Source organism: Vulpes lagopus, chromosome 1 (assembly GCF_018345385.1).
Source record: "Vulpes lagopus strain Blue_001 chromosome 1, ASM1834538v1, whole genome shotgun sequence".
In the NCBI taxonomy this organism is placed as follows: domain Eukaryota; kingdom Metazoa; phylum Chordata; class Mammalia; order Carnivora; family Canidae; genus Vulpes; species Vulpes lagopus.
Window position 1 is genome coordinate 54,409,084 of NC_054824.1, and position 14,540 is coordinate 54,423,623.

A 14,540-nucleotide genomic window follows, 5' to 3' on the forward strand; every position below is an offset into this window, starting at 1 on the left:
AACCTCAAAGAAAGGTGGCTCCTGCCAAGGAAGGAAAAGAGAACAAATTTCTCAAAAGAGGCAATTCAGTTCTTGGGAGAAAAAAATAGCATCCAGAGAAATTAATGGATAAGATTTTAAAAAAAAAGGGATCCCTGGGTGGCGCAGTGGTTTGGCACCTGCCTTTGGCCCAGGGCGCGATCCTGGAGACCCGGGATCGAATCCCACATCGGGCTCCCGGTGCATGGAGCCTGCTTCTCCCTCTGCCTGTGTCTCTGCCTCTCTCTCTCTGTGACTATCATAAATAAATAAAAAATTAAAAAAAAAAAAACCCAAAATATTAAAAAAAAAAAAAAAGATTTAAAAAAAAAAAAGACTGAAAAAAATATGTTCAATATATATGGAGACAAAGTCTCAGAAGGGAGAAAAAATGAGAAGACTTGCATGGAGCATGAAGGAACAAGACTGAACAATTTTCAAGTAGAACAACAGGAGTCTGAGAAGGGAAAAGGCCTCAACACTAAATAAATTCTCAAAAATATAGGGATAGCACAATGTAAAGGTGGGCATGTAATAAAAATAGCATAAAGTTCAAGAAGCCTACAGTGTGTGGCACGCTGAATGAAAGAATGATTTAATTTGAGATGAAAAAATAAGATTATGGATCAAGAGTGACACACTGCATACACATAAATATGGCAGAAATCCTGGCGACAAGGATGATGCTGAAAATTGGTATCAGCTAAATCTCAGGGTTGGAAAGTTCAGGATTAGAAGAATAAGAAAACAGTAGGAAACTCAACATATGTCAACAATATAGATCAAAACTGCTTTATAGGTTGTGATGCCATAGCATTGTTCAACCAGGAAATGTTTTACTGCTAATCCTAAAACAGCTATTTAAAGCAAGACACTTTTTAAAAACTATATTTTTTTAATTTATTTATTCATAAAAGACACAGAGAAAGGCAGAGACCTAGGCAGAAGAGAGAAGCAGGCTCCCTGTGGGGAGCTTGATGCAGGACTCTATCCCAGGACCCTGGGATCATGCCCTGAGCCCAAGGCAGACACTCAACCACTGAGCCACCCAGGTGTCCCTAAAGCAAGACACTTTTAAGGAAAAAAAAAAAACCCACACACACATTTATTAGGGAGAACTAAACACACAACAGATTACATGCATTTTACTGTAGGTTAACTAACTCTGTTCAATGGTACTTGTGAATAATACATAAAGGTAAGTACAAATCAAGTCCTTCCTCAAGAAATTATTTGCGAGAATTTTGCCAGAAGACCTGCTGAGTGTTAAGGCTCAACTTTCAGTCTTGTTCCTTCATGTTCCATGCAAGTCTTGTTAACTATAGGCATCAATGGGGATATGCTAAGAGTAATGGGCTCTATAATCTCTCAATGATACAGGTTTCCTGCTTTTGCTACAGAAGTTTATCAACTGTTTCTATTGCTCTATTTCTATTGTTATAGTGAAAGTTGATACTATACATAAAATATACAAGGCATGCCTCCAATTTCCTTTGCTAATTCCCTCTACACTAGACTGCCATAGTTAGAGGAATATTAACTTTCATGACTTGGGGTAGGAAAAATAATACCTTCAAGACTGAGCACAGGCCACCCAAATGCCTTTCCCCTACACTTTTTTTTCTATTTCTTACTCTAAATGCCACTATTACAAAGCACTTTATTACCTTGGGCATGAGCCCAGTGTAGCAAACTCAACTGAGATATACTAAGAAACTGTTTTCATGACTGTTTCATGTGGGTTACACCAAGAGTCTGAAAAACAATAATTTGAAAAAAAATTGGTCAGTTACAATGGATAAGATTTATTTACAAGGGAATCTGAGCTTGTATAATAGAGAATGAAAAACAGCATCTTTGCTAATCATGCTCTGGTCGTAATTGATATTACTTTCTCAAAGATCCTTGAACTACTGAATAAATAAAAATTAGCCAAGTCCTGTTATAAACAAGAAAAATTCAAACTATGGTAAGAAGAAAGGTAAAACAACTAGAAGCCTTACTCTCAAGTCATCACAGGAGTAATAATATGTTAAAATATGATATTAAGAAAATGTTCTTTGGAAGGATATAAAAATGGGAAAAAAGTAAATGAAAATAGTTTAAGCAAATAAAATGAAACAAATAGAAAAGAGATTGAGAAAACCATATACAGGCAAAGTAAAGTGGATAAGATAGTAAAGAGAAACTAAAAGTAGGATTCCATATGTATACAGAAAATAGATGGTAATAAAACAACAAAAAAAGATTTTTTTAAATAAATTGTTATTTACTTATGATAGTCACACAGAGAGAGAGAGAGGCAGAGACACAGGCAGAGGGAGAAGCAGGCTCCATGCACCGGGAGCCCAACGTGGGACTCGATCCCGGGTCCTCAGGATCTCGCCCTGGGCCAAAGGCAGGCGCCAAACCGCTGCACCACCCAGGGATCCCCCCAAAAAGATTTTTAAGAATGAACAGAAAGAAGAACTATTGAGATGATGGTATTCATTTTGAAACTACCCCAAGAGAAAGAAAAAAAAATTGCAAGACATATTGATAAATACTGAGAAACTTATCAAAAGGTAAAGAATAAACATGCTTTTTAAAAAAAGATTTATATATTTGAGAGAGCCTGTAAACAGGTGTGGGACCCAGGAAATTTAACAAAAATCCCCTACCCCTGGACAAGCAGAGCAGGACTAACTCCATTTTGTGCTGCCCCTGCCACCTCCTGTATCACCCCCACATGACCTGCTTATTGCTTAGGGCGCTGCCTCACCCTAGTCAAGCCCCTGGGCACACCCTAATCGGAAATCGGCTCATAACAATGTAACCCCGCCTTGTGCATGCCAATTCTGACCAAAGTAATAGGCCAGCTCAAATGGATACTATAGGGTAAGATGTAATTCAATTGGCCACCTGCTTGTGGACTGACATGACTGTGCAACTTTCTGCGTATCCCATTTGCCACTGGCCCCTATAAAGTTGCTAAGCCTCTTAGTCTCAGGGTCCAAGTCCCTGCTCCGCTGTGTGGGCTATACTTGGACCCAAGCTCGAGCTTGTAATAAACCTTCATGTGATTGCATTGGTGTCAGCTCCTTGGTGGTTTCTCGGATTCGCAATCTTGGGCACGACACAGGGAGAGGGGCAAAGAGAGAGGAGGATAGAGAATCTCAAGAAGACTCTCCCCTGAGCATGGAGCCCAACACAGGGCTTAACTCCACAACCCTGAGATCAGGACTCGAGCTGAAATCAAGAGTCCGACACCCAGCCGACCCGAGCTACCTATGCACCTGGAAAAACATGTTTAATAGATCTTGTAGTTCAGGGGATCCCTGGGTGGCGCAGCGGTTTGGCGCCTGCCTTTGGCCCAGGGCGCGATCCTGGAGACCCGGGATCGAATCCCACGTCGGGCTCCCGGTGCATGGAGCCTGCTTCTCCCTCTGCCTGTGTCTCTGCCTCTCTCTCTCTCTCTCTCTGTATGACTATCATAAATAAATAATAATAAAAAAAATAGATCTTGTAGTTCAAAAATAAGTAACAAAGTTGTCAAATATGTATCCTTGATTCAAATGACCTCAGTGACCTGGGATTGTAGTACTGCAACTGGTAAGGAGGGGACAGATAAAGAAATAATGAGATGACAAAATAATGTTAAATAAGAAACAATAACAAAAACTTACTGATTTAGGAATCAGTTATACAGTAATAATACAAAAATTATCAGCAGTCAAGATGGGGTCAGAAGAATGAGTTGTGTTCATCACTTCATATGTTAAGGATCTCTAGAACATTCATGTGGAACCATCCCCTTCCACATATTCTCACCACAAAAACTAGGAATTCAGCTATATCAGCACCCAATGACTCTACCTTCCCTCCCATTATAATTAATTATAATCATTATATTTATTCTGTGGTTTTCTCTAAGACTACCCTTTTTTATGGTGTACTAGAGCTGATCCCATTTTACCTACATTAGTCTGGAATTATCAGTTTTTTGTTAGATCAAACCCCTCAAATATGACAAATATGTTGTAATGACTCCTGTCTTTAAAGAGTCTCCCTGTATTTCATAGCCATTCTGTTAACACTCCCCTTTGCAACCTGTCTTTATTTCCTCTCCTCTCAATCTGTCTTAACCCACTCTAATAGGGTTTTCCCCCCCCCAGTTTTTCTATATATACCATATCCAATTGGAGTTAGCTTACCAAAAGGAGCAAAAAGGCAGGAGGACAGAGTAAGGCTAGTTACAAAGAAAGCATTTGTGTGATATTATTAAGGAGACAGATTTATGAAAGAAAAATATTTATGGTCTGGAGCACAAGGAATCTCTTATAAAAGCAAAAATCTATTGTCAGAGTGCAAAGAAGAGGTGGCCAGAAGATAAAACACATTTAGAACTAAAAGGAGGGCAAACGACCCAAGCTCAAGCTTGTAAATAAACCCTCGTGTGTTTGCATCGGTGTCGGCTCCTTGGTGGTTTCTCGGATTCGAAATCTTGGGCACAACATTTGGGGGCTCGTCTGGGATCCAAGAAACCTCCAGGACCCCATCCAGAGGGTTTCACGCGTGGTGAGCACACTCAGCTTTTTCCACCTTTTGTGCGTATATTCTCTGAGAGCTCTAACCTGTAGGAACTCCAATCTGTATTAGGTCGGCATTGGCTTAGGCGGGCGCGCTGGCGGGTCGTTGACCGGGGGTCTTGAGGAGACGTCCCTTGCCCCTGCCTGGAGGACGGAGGTCCTCATCTGTAGGAGGACAGGAGTCCTCATCTGTAAGGAGGATGGAGGTCCTCATCTGTAAGGAGGACAGGGGGGTCCTCATCTCTAAGGAGGACGGAGGTCCTCATCTGTAGGAGGACAGGGGGGTCCTCATCTCTAAGGAGGACAGAGGTCCTCATCTGTAGGAGGATGGAGGTCCTCATCTGTAGGAGGACAGGGGTCCTCATCTGTAGGAGGACGGAGGTCCTCATCTGTAAGGAGGACAGGGGGGTCCTCATCTCTAAGGAGGACGGAGGTCCTCATCTGTAGGAGGACAGGAGTCCTCATCTGTAAGGAGGATTGAGGTCCTCATCTGTAGGAGGACAGAGGTCCTCATCTGTAGGAGGACGGAGGTCCTCATCTGTAGGAGGACAGGGGTCCTCATCTGTAAGGAGGACGGGGGTCCTCATCTATAAGGAGGTCTGACTGTCAGCCCTTCAGGTTGCTTTCTGTTTTGTCTCTGCGGCCGCACTGGAACGTTTGTCTGTGTTACTATGTCCTTGTTAACTTTTTTTGCATTTGTCTGTGTTGTTGTTTCCTTGTTAATTGTCTTTACTGTCTGTGTCTTGGTGTGGATTGGGGACATAACGGGGGAGACAGAAACCACTCCCCTGTCTCTTATGCTCTCCCACTTCTCGGATGTTAGGGAAAGAGCTCATATTCGGAGCATAGACATACAGAGAGAGAGATTCCAAATTTATGGCATATCAGAATGGCCAACCCTTGACGTGGGATGGCCCCGAGAAGGAACTTTTTACCTACCTATTATCTTACAGGTTAAGGCCGTGATCTTCAGGGACAAACCGGATGGCCACTCTGACCAGGTGCCCTACATCCTGATCTGGCAGGACATGATCGAGAATCCCCCTCCTTGGCTAAAACCATTTTTACCGCCCAAAGCAGGACCCACCGAGATTCTAGCCCTGAGGAAAGCCGAGAAGGAGACGGACTCTACGCCCCAAGCATCCCTTTATCCGGTCTTCCAGGATTCCTCCCCTGAGGACCTGATCCTCCCGCCACCCTACCGGGCACCCCCTCCCCCTTCCGCCCCTCCATTGGAGACACCGGGGGCTGCAGAAGGGGCGCCACCCCTCCCTGACAAGGGAGTCCCTGTGTGCGGGCCAGCAGCAGGGACACGTGGTCGGACCCACCAGACGGCCCCAACTCCGAATGCGGGGCCGGCCGACTCCACCGCCCTTCCTCTCCGCACCATGGGCCCCCCAATGAGACTGGCAAACAGCTAATGTTATATTAGCCACTCTCCACCAGTGATTTATATAATTGGAAAACCCAAAATGCAAAGTTCTCTGATAATCCGAGACATCTAATCGGGCTTTTAGATACTGTTCTCTTTACCCACCAGCCTACTTGGGATGACTGCCAACAGCTCTTGCAGGTTCTCTTCGCCACCGAGGAGAGAGAACGAATTCAGGTGGAAGCCCGAAAGTCTGTCCTGGGAGAGGACAGACAGCCGACTCAAAACCCAGACCTCATAAATGCTGCCTTCCTTTTATTCTGCCCCACCTGGGACTACAACTCAGCTGAAGGTAAGGAGAGACTCCAGGTCTACCGCCAGACTCTAATGGCAGGTCTCCAGGCTGCCGTGCAAGCCTACCAATCTGGCCAAGGTCTATGATGTAAGACAGGGTAAGGATGAGAGTCCAGCAGCCTTCTTAGAGAGTCATGGAGGCTTTTAGGCAGTACACCCCTACGAACCCAGAAGCCCCAGAAACAAAGGCCACAATTATCATGGCTTTTATTAACCAGGCCGCTCCAGACATTAAAAAGAAATTGCAAAGATTAGAGAGACTGGGAGAGAAGAGCTTGCAGGACTTAGTGATAGTGGCAGAACGAGTCTATAATAATAGAGAAAATCCGGAAGAACAACAAACCAAACTAAGTGACCAGCAGACCCGTAACCTCGCCAAGATCCTGCTGGCCACAACCATGGATGACCCACAGGAAAGACGGGAGGCACCTCAAAAAGCTGGCTTCAGGGACAGGTAAGGAGGATGGCCCTGGTCCCCCTTGGGAGTGCCCTAAACTGAACAAAAACCAATGTGCTTTTTGCAAAGAAAAGGGCCACTGGGTGAAAAGCTGCCCCAACAAAAGATCTTAGGGCCCTGCCAAGATCTTGGAAATGGAGGACCTGGACAATTAGGGGAGTCAGAGTTCGGCACCCCTCCCCGAGCCCAGGGTAACTCTTAAAGTGGAGGGGCAACCTGTTGAATTCCTAGTGGACACTGGGGCACAACATTCGGTTTTATTACAACCCCAAGGGAAATTGGCAAACTAAACTTCATGGGTGCAAGAGGCCATGGGCACCAAACAATACTCATGGACTACCCGAAGAACTGTGGATCTCAGCACGGGCTGGGTATCCCACTCCTTCATGGTCATCCCTGAGTGTCCCTACCCTTTGTTAGGTGGGGATTTGCTCACCAAGATGGGGGCACAAATTTGCTTCCACCCCAAAGGGGCAAAACTCCTAAACAAGAAGGGTCACCCGATTCAGGTGCTTGTCCTGAGTTTAGAAGACGAATATCGTCTCCACCAAATGCCCTCAGCCCCAATGACTGACATTGACCAGTTGGCTGCGGGAATTTCCCCTAGCGTGGGCAGAAACTGGGGGAATCGGGCTGGCCCAGCATCGACCAGCCATATACATAGAACGAAAGCCAGGGGCAGACCCTGTCAGGGTCCGCCAATACCCCATGCCTCTAGTAGCACGAAAGGGAATCACACCCCACATACGGCGACTACTGGACTCGGGCATATTAAGGCCCTGCCAATCGGCATGGAACACTCCTTTGCTGCCGGTTCCGAAACCACACTCTAAGGATTACAGGCCAGTCCAGGACTTGAGGGAAGTCAACCGGTGAGTAGAGGATATGCACCCTACGGTCCCAAACCCATACACCCTCCTCTCCACCCTGCCTCCAGACAAAACTTGGTATACGGTATTAGATTTAAAAGATGCCTTTTTCAGCCTGCCTATAGTGCCCAGGAGCCAAGACCTCTTCGCCTTTGAATAGACGGACCCTGAGAAAGGCATCAATGGCCAGCTCACCTGGACTCGACTACCACAAGGATTCAAAAATTCACCGACCATCTTCGATGACGCCTTACACAAAGACCTGGGTGACTTCCGTTCCGAGCACCCTCATTTGACTTTATTACAATATGTAGATAATATCCTGTTGGCGGCGGAGGACCAGGACACATGCCTGCGAGGCACCAGGGACTTGCTCCAGACCATAGCGGCCCTAGGATACCGGACCTCAGCTAAAAAAGCCCAGATATGCAGAGCAGAGGTGAGCTACCTTGGGTACAAATTAAAGGATGGACAAAGATGGTTGACAGATGGACGGAAGGAAACTGTCTTAAGAATCCCACAGCCGCAAACCATCCACCAGGTATGTGAATTCCTGGGGTCAGCAGGGTTCTGTCGCTTATGGATTCCGGATTTTGCTGAGATGGCCAGACCCCTCTATGAGGCCACCAGGCACCAGCAAAATTTTGAATGGACAGAGGCCATGAACAGAGCCTTTAATGACCTTGAACAGGCCTTACTGTCTGCCCCGGCTCTTGGGTTGCCTGATCTAGCCAAGCCCTTCTACCTGTATGTGGATGAGAAAGACGGGGTGGCAAAAGGGGTCCTTGTCCAGTACTTAGGTCCCTGGAAGAGACCCATAGCCTATCTCTCCAAAAAGCTGGACACGGTGGCTGCTGGATGGCCCCCATGCTTAAAAATTATTGCTGCGGTGGCCACTATGGTCAAGGATGCAGACAAACTGGCCATGGGGCAAGAACTGCATGTTACCACCCCACATGCTATTGAAGAGGTACTCAAACAGCCCCCAGACCGCTGGATCAGCAATGCCTGTCTGACCCCATTATCAGGGCCTACTGCTAAACCCCACCAGAATTTTATTTAAGCCACCGACAACCCTGAATCCGGCAATGCTACTCCCTAACCCAGACTGGGACCCCCTCTGCATGACTGTCAAGAAATTTTGGCACAGGTGCACGGAATCAGAGCTGATCTCCAGGACCAGCCATTGCCGAATGTGGACGTCACCTGGTACACGGACGGCAGCAGTTTTGTCCGAGAAGGAGTCAGATATGCGGGGGCAGCCGTAACCACAGAAACGGAGACCGTCTGGGCAGAGCCACTGGCAGCCTGAACGTCGGCTCAATGGGCAGAACTGATCGCACTGGCCAAGGCGCTGACCATGGGGGAAGGTAAACGAATAAACATCTACCCCGACAGCAGGTACGCCTCGCCACAGCTCACATCCACAGAGCCCTTTACAGGGAGAGAGGGCTCCTGAGAGCAGAGGGAAAGACTGTTCAAAACAAAACGGAGGGATCCCTGGGTGGCGCAGCGGTTTGGTGCCTGCCTTTGGCCCAGGGCACGATCCTGGAGACCCGAGATCGAATCCCACGTCAGGCTCCCGGTGCATGGAGCCTGCTTCTCCCTCTGCCTGTGTCTCTGCCCCTCTCTCTCTCTCTGTGACTATCATAAATAAAAAAAATAATAAATAAAAAATAAAAAATAAAAATAAAAAAAAACAAAACGGAGATTCTTGAACTCCTGAGGGCCCTCTGGCTGCCCAAGGCCCTAGCCCTCATCCACTGTCCGGGGCACCAAAAGGCAGACAGGCCAGTAGCCAGGGGAAACCGGCGAGCCCATTTAAAAGCAAAGGAGGCGGCCCTTTTGGTGACCCAGGTCTTAGCAACCACGCGACCTGATCCGGGGGCACCAACCCTGCCCGACACCCCCAACTATACTGATGCTGACTTACACTGGATCAAACGCTTGCCTGTGACCCAGTGCTTGCATGGCTGGTGGAGGGCCGCAGACTCCAGCATCATCTTGCCAGAGGAACTAGGACGGCGAGTCCTATCCAGAATACATCGGAGTACTCACATGGGAACGAGGAAGATGGAAGACCTCATACGACATGCAAAGATCACTATTAAAGACTCTCGAGCAAAGATCAAGCAGATTGTGGCAAGCTGCCACGCATGCCAGTTAACTAATGCCACTGCCCATGGATCTAACCCGGGCACCCGGCTCCGAGGGGACCGCCCAGGAGCCTACTGGAAAGTGGACTTCACTGAGGTAAAACCTGGAAAATACGGGATACAGGTATTTACTAGTGTTTGTAGATACTTTTTCAAGATGGACAGAGGCATTTCCCACCAAACATGAAACGGCACAGACCGGACCAAGAAACTGCTGGAAAACATCTTACTGAGGTATGGTTTTCCTGTTAAGATTGGGTCAGACAACGGCCCAGGATTCGTCTCTAAGGTAAACGGGGAGTGGCACTAGTACTTGGGGCAGATTGGAAATTACATTGTGCATATAGGCCCCAGAGCTCAGGACAGGTAGAGAGGATGAACAGAACATTAAAGGAGACCTTAACTAAATCAGCCCTGGAGACTGGCGGGGACTGGGTGACTCTCCTCCCCTTCGCCCTATACAGGGTGAGGAACTCCCCATATAAGATGGGACTGACTCCCTACGAGATCATGTTCAGTCTTCCTCCACCTGTTATCCCCAATTTAAAACCTGAGGTGCTTGCTGAATTTGATGATCACCAACTTCTTTTCTCCCTCCAAATGTTACAACGAACCCATGAGCAGGTGTGGCCTAAGCTGAGGGCCCTCTATGAGACTGGGCCACCCCCAGACCTCCATCGATATCGGCCAGGTGACACTTCAACCTCACTGGAAGGGACATTACACCGTGATCCTGACCACTCCCACCACTCTCAAGGTGGACAGGATTACTCCCTGGGTCCACTACACCCAGGCCAGCTGACCCACACACCATTCTCAAGAACTTTGTTCCAGAATGGAAAAGCCAACCGGACAAGGACAACCCCCTAAAGCTAAAACTACGCTATTCTCACTTATTTCGCACCTCCAAGACTCCCTAGTCTGAGGTTGTCCTTCAAAATAGAAGGGGATTAGACTTAGTCTTCTTACAACAAAGGGTGTGTGGGGGGGGTTATGTGCTGCCTTAAACGTAGAATGTTGCTTCTTCGCTGGAATATAAATGGGAGCGAAAACAGCAACAAGGTTGGTTAGAATCCTGGTTTAATCATTCCCCCTGGCTCACTCTAAGAGCAACTTGGACCCATGATTGGGTCCTGCATAGGATCCTCTGAAAAAGGGGGGAACGTGGGACCCAGGAAATTTAACAAAAATCCCCTACCCCTGGACAAGCAGAGCAGGACTGATTCCATTTTGTGCTACACCCGCCACCTCCTGTATGACCCCCACATGACCTGCTTATTTCTTAAGGCGCTGCCCCACCCTAGTCAAGCCGCTGGGCACACCCTAATGGGAAATCAGCTCATAACAATGTAACCCCGCCTTGTGCCCACCAAAACTGCGCGCCAATTCTGACCAATAGGCCAGCTCAAATGGATACTATAGGGTAAGATGTAATTCAAAGTGTAAATTTTACACTTTACTAATTACAATTACACTACAATTACACCACACTACATGCGTGTGGACCAACATGACTGTGCAACTTTCTGTGTATCCCATGGGCCACTGGCTCCTATAAAGCTGCTACACCTCTTAGTCTCGGGGTCCAAGTCCCTGCTCCGCTGTGTCAGGTACACTTGGACCCAGGCTCAAGCTTGTAAATAAACCCTCGTGTGATTGCATCGGTGTCGGCTCCTTGGAGGTTTCTCGGATTGGCGATCTTGGGCACAACAGATGTAGAAAGGCATCGTGAAAATATGAAACTAGAGTTCACAAGAAATTGTGCTGGCTTTGACAATGAAAGAGGAACAGTAAAAATATACTTGTAGTATATATTTGTATGTATGTATTTATAGTATATATTTGTATGTATGTAATTATAGTATATACTGTAGTATGTAAATAAATTTTATTTTTTAAAAACTGCAGGCCTAATGAGAAGTACCTCAAAAGAGTAAGTCTCCACAAATGTTTGGTATAAAGTCTTCCAATTATTTTATACTGCCAATCCTATTAGTATGATGTTTTTTCAAATTTTATATGCTCCTAAGTCCAATGCTGTAGCATTATTAAACAAAATTTAGTTCCACCTTCCAAATTTCCTTCAAATGTATTAACTGGCTGTTTAAATTCAACAGTTAGGATCTTCTGATAGTAAAAAATCAGTAAGGAAGGCATCACTTGAGACTCCTGGGTGGCTCAGTGGTTGAGCATCTGCCTTCGGCTCAAGGCGTGATCCCAGGATCCAGGATCAAGTCCCACACTGGGCTCCTTAAGGGGAGCCTGCTTCTCCCTCTGCCTGTGTCTCTGCCTCTCTCTATGTCTCTCATGAATAAATAAATAAAATCTTAAAAAAAAAAAAAAAAAGAAGGCATCACTCATTTAAAGCCACAGTTTGGCGGAATTTGAATTAAGAGGAATTTGGGGTAGGGGCCAACAAGGTTTAGAAGGTAAACTGTTAACCAAACTATTATCAACCAATGAGGGCTAGTCATGAAAACTCGTCTAGTCATGAAAACTCGTCTGAGACAGTGAAAACCATGCAATTGGCAACAATTCATTTTTAAAGAACCATGAGGCAAGCTGGGAGGGAAATCACTTGACCTTTGGCATCAGGAGTAAAGCAAAAAAATTACAGAGCTGAATTCACCCCAGTACTACAGATATTTTCTTCCTAATTCACGTGGGCAAGACAGGGCAAAGCCTCAGCCCATGTCATTGTCACCACTACCTAAGCATGGAGCTAGCCATTTAAGGGGAGCATCCAGCTTCTGGGGCTCCTACATGCTTACTGGAAAGTGATCAAGCCACACACCTGCAGGACTTTCCATTACATATCTACAGGCAAAGAACTAATACTCTCTCTCTTAGGTACTTCATTTTAAACATTTTGCAAAATCCTGGCCATGTCTGCACATATGCACAGCAGAACCAAATTAACCAAGTGTCTGAATCTTTCTTTACTTAGGCATATCATTGCAGTTTTATATGCATCTGGAAATTCTGGTTTTCCAGGCTGTTACTGGGATGATCAAATAAGTCAATATGTGCATCTGGATGTTGGAATCTTCTGTAGAAGCTACTGCATAAATATAACTGAATTCTTCCATATTTCCAAGTAGATAATAAAATTCCACTGACCCCCATTCCAGTTAAAGAAATACTTTTTTTTTTTAATGAATTAACTATTCAGGAAGATAGAAAAGGTACATAAAGAGAAAAAAAAATTAAGCTACTTTATTTGATTTCTACTAACAAGGCTGGGCTGTTGTGAGTTTGAGGAAAAAATGATATGAGTAGTAATTATGTGTGTGTTTTAGTTATCCTATCCCTATTCCTTGATGATGTTTAGTTGGCAATTTACTGAAAAAGATGAAAGATCTCAGAAAAGAAGTTTATTCAGATTAATTTCTGAGAATTCTTGTCCTTTGATCAGTGACTTGCCCACTCACTAAAATAAAATCTAGCAAATCCCTCCTTAAATGATCTAACATCAGAATGGGGGCAAGACTTCATGCCAGTCCTGATATCTGTGTGCTGTTTCCACAAAACATCCTGAAAAAAAAAACCACAGACCAAATCCCCACGAGACCAGGACAAGACATTCCATAATTCCATAATTAAAGGATATCCCCTTATGTGATGAATTTGGCATCCCTTTCACACTGACGTACTCCCAAGACTTCAGAACCTCATGAAACAGCCCAGAGAGCGTAAGTGACAAGCAAAATAGCATGGCACTTCTATGACCAAAATAAACATTTGGTGGATGAAAGCCCCACATTTCATTCCTCTGATCACACATTGGCAGGGCCTTTGTCAGCTGCTTGGAACTGGGTTGGCCATTTCCTCTCAAAAGCTGTTCACTTCAAGAGATGTCTTTTGCATAAGACGCAACTGAATCCCATGTAACAGGGTAATACGTGTGTAGTTCTGCTGTTTGTCAACCAGAGACTTTTCTTTCCTATCCCATAATAATTAGGAAAACATCAGGCAGTAGTTTCACGCAATGCTAGTCTTTAGAATCATGTACGACGCTTGTTAAAAATATGGATTCCTGGTACCCAGACTTACTTAATCAGAGTCTCTGAGGGACAGATGAAGCTTGGAATCACATATTTATCCCCTGCCCCTAGGTGATGCTGATGATTAGCCAAGTTTGGGGAAGCCCAGTCAAATGGAAAGCATGTGGAACCTCAGTGGAGAGAGGCTTCATTTCATCTTTCCCTCTGCAGGTGTGGCCTCCCTAGGTCTCTATTCTCTGGCTTGTGAAATGGTGATAAGGCTGACTGCCTCCTTTCTCCTTCATCTCACTAAGATGTTGTATAGGCCAAAGAGATACTGACCTTAATTTTCTGATCTGTGGATCAGAGAGGACGGAAGCATGCCCTTCTCATATTTATGCAGGACTGGAGGGTATGCCTCATTTGCCCGCATACAGTGGCCAGCTTGCATGCTGCCACTCTTATTCCCATGTTTCTGGAGTGGCATAGCCAGGGGCAGAACAAGAACAAGGATGAATGAATCTGTCAAATATGTGGACCAGTTGATGATACATTCTTGCTGAGCCTCACCACTCTTGACATCCAGCCTCCCTCCTAAGAAAATATTAATTCCTAAGTAATCAGGACTATGGTGTTGTCTGCCACCTGGAGTGGTCAGGGACAAGCTTGGCCTCTTCAGAAAATACTGTGAAAGAAGAGACAGTCAAGACAGCCTTTTTTTTTTTTTTTTTGTCTGCATTTTGAAGATAAGGTTTCTTATTCT

General features: G+C 45.6%; 1 pseudogene; it reads left to right on the forward strand.

Annotated features, from left to right (window-relative positions):
* The first annotated feature begins 5,257 nt into the window (after window positions 1-5,257).
* Window positions 5,258-10,596, forward strand: LOC121486680 (annotated as a pseudogene).
* The last annotated feature ends 3,944 nt before the right edge of the window (window positions 10,597-14,540 follow it).